This window comes from Alligator mississippiensis, chromosome 2, assembly GCF_030867095.1.
Source record: "Alligator mississippiensis isolate rAllMis1 chromosome 2, rAllMis1, whole genome shotgun sequence".
Lineage (NCBI taxonomy): Eukaryota > Metazoa > Chordata > Crocodylia > Alligatoridae > Alligator > Alligator mississippiensis.
This window is the reverse complement of record NC_081825.1, coordinates 279264149-279273178: the sequence shown is the minus strand read 5'-3', so window position 1 is coordinate 279273178 and position 9030 is coordinate 279264149. Positions and strand designations below refer to the sequence as shown.

The 9030-nt window shown below is 42.3% G+C and overlaps 1 long non-coding RNA gene across 2 annotated transcripts; it reads left to right on the top strand.

The window, feature by feature from the left end:
• The first annotated feature begins 334 nt into the window (after positions 1-334).
• LOC102560879 (uncharacterized) lies at positions 335-8746 on the top strand. 2 transcript variants are annotated; one of them, XR_002088393.2, is made up of 3 exons: positions 335-453; positions 6994-7052; positions 8078-8746. It is a non-coding gene; the product is annotated as an uncharacterized LOC102560879 (long non-coding RNA). The 2 variants fall into 2 exon arrangements; XR_009460274.1 differs by lacking the exon at positions 335-453 and adding an exon at positions 5354-6870.
• Positions 8747-9030: the final 284 nt, after the last annotated feature.

Below are 9030 nucleotides of genomic sequence, written 5' to 3'. Positions count from 1 at the left end.
TTATACATTACAACCTCATTGAAATTAATGAAGTTGTTTGATGTAATAGGGTTAGCCAGTTTTCTGCATCATAATAATGAACAAGTCTGTTCCTACTCTTGGGATGGTTAAAAATAAGATTTGTTATAATGAGGTTGTATTGTATTTAGCTTGCAAGCAACAAAGATCCATTGCTCAGTGTAACAGGGAACCCTAGCCCTGTTACTAAGGGACAAGGTGGTCCCTTTAAATTCAGAACCTTCCAGTTATGGCCGGCTGGTCAAGTAGGGGTTAAGGCTCAAGCCCTGCCAGCCAGTCAGGTGACAGGAAGAGGAAGACCAGGATCCTACAAATGTCCAGTGGAGAAGGCTAGAGGAACAGCTGAGAGAGGGACGCCCAATGACTGTGGTGTTGTAGCTGTAGTCTCTGTTGGAGAATATGCCACTCTGTGAGCCAGAAGCATGATCATCTAAAGTAAGCAGGCATGTTCCCTATCTTATTTCTTTATTATCCTTTTTCCATTTTATGGCCATGGAAGCCTTTGTTTTGTGTTGGATGTTAATACCTGGAGGATTGGGCTGAGGTTATTTGGGGAGGAGGAGGCTTCATTGGGGGGCTCACTGCAGTGTGGGGACCCCAGCACCAGAGAGGGTGTGGTATTTGAAGGTGAGTGGGCCCCAGCACCGGAGAGGGTGCAGGGTTCAGGGGTGAACAGACCTTAGTGCCAGAGAGGGTGCTGGAGCCCAAGTGAGTCTTTGAGAGCTAGAGCCTTGGAGTCAAGCCTTGATTAGTGGGTTTTGACTGACAGGCCTAGCTACAGAGAGAAGGGGTAAGCCCACAGTGGCCGAGACCCCAGCATAAAGAGAAATTTATAAATACCATCTGCGAGGCTTGGGCTGCGGTGTAGGGGAGGAACGGAGCTGCAGATAGCACCCTGTGGCATCGGAGCAAGAAATGGGTAGCTTCCCGCTTAATTAACAACTGTTAATTAAAATCAAGGCATGGCAGGAGAGAAGGCGGGTGGTTGGCCCAGAAACAGACAGGCAGGCAGGCCAAAGGCGAAATCAGCCCTGAGAAGACCCCCCTACCCCCCAACCTGGTTACACTCAGGAATTCATCATCTAACCAGAGTTACATTACTGTATGTAACTCAAGGATTGAAGTGGGTTTTGTAGATTGGTTGAAGACTTGTTTTCTCCACTTACTCTGTTGCAATTCTCTTTGTGGTTGAATATATATGTGGCCATGTAGTGATCCTTGCAGTAGAGAAATCCTGTTTGCAGTAGCTATAAAGAAGACTCTACTGAAACTGCCCCAAACAGACTGAGTCCTGTGTGTAATGTCCTGTGTAATACCAATACACTGGCTCTTGTCTTGTATTGTAGCCTGGACTAAATGTTAAAAAGAGCTGCAAGACCACACTGCTAATCCCCACAGCACTGACCTTTGCAGTAGGGGTTAGGTTTGCTGTGTGTGTGCTGTAATGAACTAGTATTGCTACAGTAACAGAACACTTTTGGAATCCAATTTAAATGCCAAAGCTTGGGCTCAGCCCGTGTTACATAAATATATTTTTTAAAATTGAAATATACTTTCCCGCTATTTTTTAGGTAACCACTTTCTTGGCAAGAAAATAAGGTTTATATTATTGCTTTCTTTGGCTGGACATCTCTACAAAGCCATTTGTCATTTTTATGCTTGTTTTGGCAAAAGCATTAAGCTATTTCCAAACACTGGAAATTTCTCCATTTCTTATGGTGTCGAAATTCTATTATGCAAGCCAAGAACCGGTGACTAAGGACTGCTTGAGATAGAGCCTAAACATCACATCCTCCCACTAGTTAACTGCAAACTCACTGTGAGAGATTTCCAGACAATATTTACTCAGGAAACACTGTAATCATCTGCGGAGGAGAACAACTTCTATAAACAAAACAAATAGAATTCCAATATTTGGCGCGACTAGAAGCCAGTAGTTCACATTTTTAGTCATCAGCCTCTGTGGATAATATGCCCTCAGCAATCTCTCGTTTTGCATTGTCTTTTGCTTAATATTTTCTTCTTTGTAGTCTATATTTTTGGCATAGATGATGGTATGGCTGGTGATGCTCTCTGTACTTCAGAAAGATGGATTCCAGTAGCTTGTGTCCTTTGCCAACTAAGGAACTTCTTGGACAGTCAGGATTCATAAATCCAGTTTGGTGTAATTCATAAAAAGTTAGAGGACTCCAGTACAGTTTGTCCATTTCTGGGCTTTCCTTTGGTGACAAAATACGTTGCATCTGTGGCTCACTATGGACAGGATTTATGCATGATCTCATGTCACACTGATTTCCTAGTATTGTTTAGTTAGTAATTTAGCAAGACTTACTGGCCCTTAAGGGGCCTTTGGAGGGGTGGTCCAAAGGCAGTGGGTGTGGGGAGGTGAAGAGGAATCCATAACCATCAGACCTTATTTGGGTATTAGAAGTGTTGGTCAGAGCAGTCAATTATGGAATGAGGTACTTCTATCCAAAACATCATTTGTCATTGCCCTTTATTGTGCTTTCCAGATTAGTGAGATTGGGCCACATGCAGTAGAGCCAACCAAGCACAGGTCATAGCAGATGTGCAGTTTTTATGTAGGAGCAATGTAACTAAAAATGAAAAGTAAGAAAGGAGGCTGCAGTAGAATTAAGGGAATGGGCAGATGGGTATGTCTGACCAATGCTGCCAAGACTTTTCAGCCATGTACAATTAAGATGCAGCTTCCTGCAGTCAAACATTAGCCCCTTAATCCTGCACTTTCACACAAATGTTCCTTAACAGTTCTGGTGGTAGTATCGGCAGTGTTAGCTTTCATTCCTCAAAGACCCAGACCACTGGGGCTGGAATTCATATTGTTATGAGACTTGTTTGCCATTTTGATGGTATGCCAGGGGTCAGAACTAATCTTGTAGTTTGTGCTTGCAGGAGACATCAGAAAGACTTCCCTTCCCATTCGGTAGGGGACCTATACTTTCCTCACTCTTCTATCTAACATAATGTAGGCTCAAAAGGTGAATTCATTCTGAGCTTCCAGGCTGAATCCTTTATTATAGCACAAAAGAATAATCACGTTATGGAATTAGTTTATGTCCCTTCTACACTTGTTAAGGGCTGAGGACCAGCCTTCTGATGTCCTGGCTATTTCCCTCACTAAAAAATGATCTTGGGGCTTTCACTGGATTAGATGTGAGAATTAGGATTCAGAGGGATGTGGGATTGATTCATCAGTTAGAGACACACACAGATTGGTTCAGAAACATTTGAGAAGCAAATTTGGTAAGGAGATAAAGCCAGCCTGTGTGGACAGGGCCCCGAAGAACATGAATTATGAGTTTGCCAGGGTAATTTTGCAGGCAAGTTCCTGGATGGTCACAAACAAGAACAGTGTATCCTCCCTGTGTCATACTCCATTTAGTTTGTGTGCCACAGGGAGAGTGTAATGACTTCAGCAAGTAAGGAAACAAGCAGTAGGAAGAGGCAACCTCTTAATGTCTTGATTTCATTCACACGTTCTGAGAGGCTAGTCACCAGCCACAAGAGAGAAAAATATTAAGCGTAGCACAGCAACAGAAAGGAGAGCAGAGAATCTAGTAAACGGGGCTCATTTCTGAAGGGATGTGCAAGAGGAACTAGTATGATGTTAAAACCCAGAGTTCAGAAAGGATAATGAATACTACATAATACTATTAACTGTATATGACCTCATACCTTCCATGCCAGGACCTTAAAAGTACTTTGCAGACACGATTGCACTGATCTCACAACATCTCTGATGTGGAACTTCCTCCATTTTACACAGGAGGAAACAGGCCAGATTGTGATAACCCCAGGTAGGAGGAAAATGAGGGGAGCTTCCACAAGTGGGTGGATCTTTGGGTGCCCTCCTGCACACTAATGTGAAAACCAATTGGAAGTGCACTGGACATTGGACACTTCTCTTTGGAATAAGAGGGAAGCTGAAAGATACATTGTGACCCTTGGGCAAAGTCATATATAATTAGCTTCCATTTTACAATGAAGGGGTAGCAGTGATAGAGACCAAATGCCCTTTCATTTCAATGGTCTGTTTCTGCAGCAGTGTTGAAAATAGAGGATGCGACTGATTTCCCCTTCTCCGCCCCCCAAAGTTTTGCTCATTGCCGTTTTGGTTTCATCAGTCCTTAAGCTTAACCTCGGTTTTGGTCCCATCCCCTGTGGGTCAGGTTCTGCCATCAGATACATGGGTACAACTTCCACTAACTCCATGGGTCTGAGTCACAAAGTAAGCACTTAAAATACACGCTTGTGTAACTTATGGGTGCCTGTAGATGTGCAGGGAGGCTGCTCCGATGCACTGTAGTTACAGCGCATTGGAGCAGACTTGATTAATCACATCTGTTGGAGCGTGTTAATTGGTGCACTCCAGCAGCCTTTGCACCTCATGTATTCAGAGTCCCTGTGCTTCAAAATGGTGGTGGGGGCACATTAACTAAAGATCATCGAACAAGGTTTAGTTAAACCTCCCCCACCACCATTTTAAACTTCAGAATGCTAAATACATGAGATGCTGTAGGCACTTTAATTAGAGAAGCCCTGAGAGCTGCTCTAATTAAAGCACCCCTGCCCCCAGAGCACATGTAAAGACATCCTATTATGTGCCCACATGCATATGCATTTGTTCTAGGTACACGCAAGGTGATAAGATTTGAAAGGCTGGAGAGATTTACTGGTAACAGAAAAATTCCAGTTGCTTTAGGACATAGTTTATCAGGGGTGTTCACCAGGATCTGGGGGAATGTTTGTTCACCAGAGCACCCCAAGGGATTACAAGGTTGAATGGTCATAAACTCCTGCAAGACCGTTTCAGGCTGGATATAAGGAAAATTTTCTTTACTGTCCGAGTCTGGAATAGCCTGCCATTGGAGGTGGTTTAAGCACCTACTCTGAATGCCTTCAAAAGAAATTTGAATGTTTATCTTGCTGGGATCCTATGACCCCAGTTGACTTCCTGCCCCAGTGGCAGGGGGCTGAACTCAATCTTTCGAGGTCCCTTCCAGCCCTAATGTCTATGAAATATGTATTTACTCTTATTTCTCTAGTAGATTAAGTGGGATGGGAAGATTTAAAAGGAAGGGATGAGTAGCAAATCATACAGACTTGCTCACTGAGGTATTCCTGGCAAGATACTTGGAACTATTAGCTAAGAACACTTGGCCCAGTCCCAGGCCAACCATCACAAATGCCAGCAACACCAAAAGAAAAATGTCAAGCAGCTGGTGAATCTTTATTGCCCCTATTTATCAAAATCTTCAAATTAGGCAGCCTTCCCATGCCATGTAAATAAGTGAACCAGATAACATATTGTTACACTGGAGGAACAGTATCTGATTCCAAGGATGCAGCACTTTGGGAATTAGGGGCATAGAAGGTATGGTTGTAGGGCTGGGGAGAGAAAGAGATTGCTTTTTAACGCATTAGATTTTTCTATTATATTAAAGAACAATTAGTAAAGCTGAATATTCCAGTATTTGTAACATTTATCATGCTATTGTTCAAATTCCTGTCAAAGCCTCTTTTCATTTTTATTGAACATCAGTCAAAAAGATAATAGCATACACCACCTGGAATCCTATTTGTTTTCAGCTCACAAATGCATATTACAGTAATATCACAAATACATATTACAGTAAAGAGATTCATATATCACTTCACAGTCTTAAACTTTTGCAGTTATAATTTTGGAGATGGGCACTTATGCATTGTGTGTTATCTGTGTTAAGAATGGGGGCATGGGCATTTGGGGAAGGCTACCTGGTTAAATGGGTGAAGTCCAGAAGTAAGAATCAGAGTTCAAGGTTAGCAAGGTCAAGGAACAGCAGAGGGGCCAAGAACAAGTGTTAGTCTTTGGCCAGACCCCTTGCTGATGTCTGGAGCTTGCTTTTAAAAGCAGGAGCATGTGGGGTTTGTTTTCCTGCAACCTCAGGGGATTGATACCCTGATTGCTCAGTTGTGAGTGGCTAGGTCCAGGGTCCTATCTGAGCTCATTAAATCTGTCCCAAAATTACCCCATGCCCAAAACAAGGGCAATTTTTTTTTCCCAGAATGAAACTGGGCTAAATTATTCTGAGCCACAGTAGAGATGCACCTTATAGATTAACTGAATCAGAGCAAGAGCCTACTTCAACAGATTATTTTGGTTTAGCTGTCACTTACTTTAGGGTAATTATAAACACAGGGACAACTGTCATGGTGCCGCTGAGGCTTGATATGTCCCTGCCATCTATTAACTGCAGGCACATGGGGTAATCGCTGGGTGAGGAGAACTAAGAACTCCATGGAGCTCTCAGCTCCACTCATGCGTGCTGCAGTCTCTAGGTTGAAAGCTGACTAGCGGTGTTAGTTTGAAGTCAGGCAGATGGCAGAGCAGGTGCACTAAGTTTAGACTGGCCTGGGTTAACTTGATCTGAAATGGGTTAACCTGGCCTAATGAATATCTGAGTGCTTTTCAGCAGAACCTTTGGACTGGGAAAGCCCAGCCACTCACCACAGCCCCAGCTACAGCCTCTCCCCTGACCAGGCAGACCCCTGTAGACCAACTAGCCCCACCCTGCAGACCCACTGCCCTCCATTGCACCTATGAGCCCCTTCCAGAGGCTTGCCAGCTCCCGCCTCCCCCTCACTTTACTTACCTCCAGCTGCCCTGCCCATGGCAGAACCTGACTTAGGTGTAGCTGGCTCAAAGGAAGCTGGTTAACCTGAGTCAGCTGATATCCACACCCATAGAGCCTAATTGGTTCAGAGAGATGTGACCTTTCATAGGCAGCAGCCTACATCTGATGAAGCCTCACCAGTTTCTAGGTTGGGAATCTCTGACTATAGAAAAAGGTGTTTAGGGGATGTGTTTTATTCTCTTTTTCCCCTTCACTCAACCTGTAAGTTTTCAAAGTTTCTTTATCTTTGGAAAAGTTCCTGCAAAGATGCAAACTCTTGTTATTTCTTTTTCCACAGATAGAGATGTTTGATAAGCTCTGGCATTAAAAGAGGTAAAAAATGTCAAAGGAAAAAGGGTAAGTTGGAGGGGAAGAAAGCAAACCTTGGACATGGTTCATTCTGTTGACTTCAGTGCTAAAGAGAGAAGAGAAAAGGAGAAGAATGATAGCAACATTGCTGCAGTCTTCAAAATCTTCAGTTTTCCCAAACCTGAAATTCAACACATTTTAAATCACTATTAAGATGTTATGTTTTGTTTCATTTAGAAGCTTGTTGTTGAAGCATTTCACCCAATATTCTTGCCAAACACCTTTTTTTGGCCCCACAATTTTTGGTCTTGATCAGCTCTAGCCCAGTGTAAGGGGTTTAAGATGTAGGCGCAAATGAGCCTAATGCATTTGTGAGTGATTGCAGGTGGTCAGCCCCAAAGCTTTCTGTGTCATCTAGGAGATGACTCATCTAAACTAAGCCAGAAAAGGAAACGGAAAAACACTCAGTGAGAGAAGATTATGATAACGTGTGCCAGTAACAAATTGTCCCATGCTCCTGCAATCTGTTTTGACACTGGAGTTATTACTTTAATAACCAAAGCACAAAACAAATCATACTGAAGATGCATCTGGAAGGCCAGGAAGGTATCTGCATTTTTCTACTATGTACTCTCTATTTGCAAGTATATTTTAAATGCAGGTCATTAATAATCATCTGCTTCAGCCATCACAAGGAAAGCCATTTCAGTAAATGAAACTGGAATTCAGAGACATTTATTTGAAGTTTTGTTTCCCAAAACAGTACTTGGCTTTATTCCTTTTTGTACTATGAGACACTGTTCACTGAGACCCTTGGTTTATAAGCCAGGTTATATTGGCCACATTTTTTTTTTTTTTAAAAGGAAAATAAATCCTGAAAGAAAATGCAAGCTTCTATGTATGCATTGCAGCATGTGCAGACATATTAATAGGATGCTTTAACATATATTGTCCTGCATAAATGATAGCTTTGCAAGTTCATATGTTTGAATATAACTTCAACCTCTTGCATTTAAATATTTGGTGCAGTTGTATTTAAAACTGAAAATATGTGGTTGCTTCCTTGACTACAGGCAAGAAGACGACAGCATAAATATGGTCTGAGATGAAAAGATGGTATTAATCTTCCCTTTGGCTTGCAAGGAGGCACTGTGTGTGTTTATGAGATCTTCCTGCACTGGGCTTCAAAAGCCTGAAGGCTATTCTGGTTTATACATACTACTCGGAGCATCAAGAAGCCAAGCTTCAGCTATGGATTAGCTCACACTAAGGGCTGCTGTCTGGAAACTATTTCTTCTTAGTCATGCTCCTCATGCTGGCTGCACATTGTTAGTATGGATGATCCTTCTGGGGCAGGATGGGCTAGTTCAAAGGCCAGAATTAGTCAGCAGTATCATGCAAAACAAATGCACTGTGTGCTACTGGACACATCTTGCAATTCATTGTGTTAATTCTTAGTGGGAAATGGATTAACTTGGCAACATATGTTGTAAATGGCACATAGTTGGAGTCGGAATAGCAATTCATATTAAAGATACACTTAATATGTATTTTGCTCTTTATGTACAATGCACATGCTTTAGAATGTATTTTTCGTGTAGATTTATGTATATTTGCAGTTTTTAAGACTATCTGCCTTGATTTTTGTTTATTTTTAAATGAGTTTGATGTGACATGTTCTTGCGTAACCAGATCTATAAGGGGGAGCTGGCACACTGATGGCTCTCAAGTTATCTTCTTTACCTGTTTTTGGCCTGTTTTTTCTGCTACTCTGAACATTCTCCACTATGATACTTCCGAGCAAGGGACAGACATTACGCATAAACTGGTATGAGTGATCAGTCAGTAGTCTAAGCCTGTAACAGAACAGAGGTTCAATGTGCATAGGCTGGTTTAAAAATGGTAGAACCTAGTCTAAGGTAGACCTGGATGGATGTATTATCAGATTTAATTAGTTTAGGTTAAACCAGTCTGTCAAACTTCTGCACCAGATCCCCTCCTGACTTAACTTAGATCATAGTCCCCC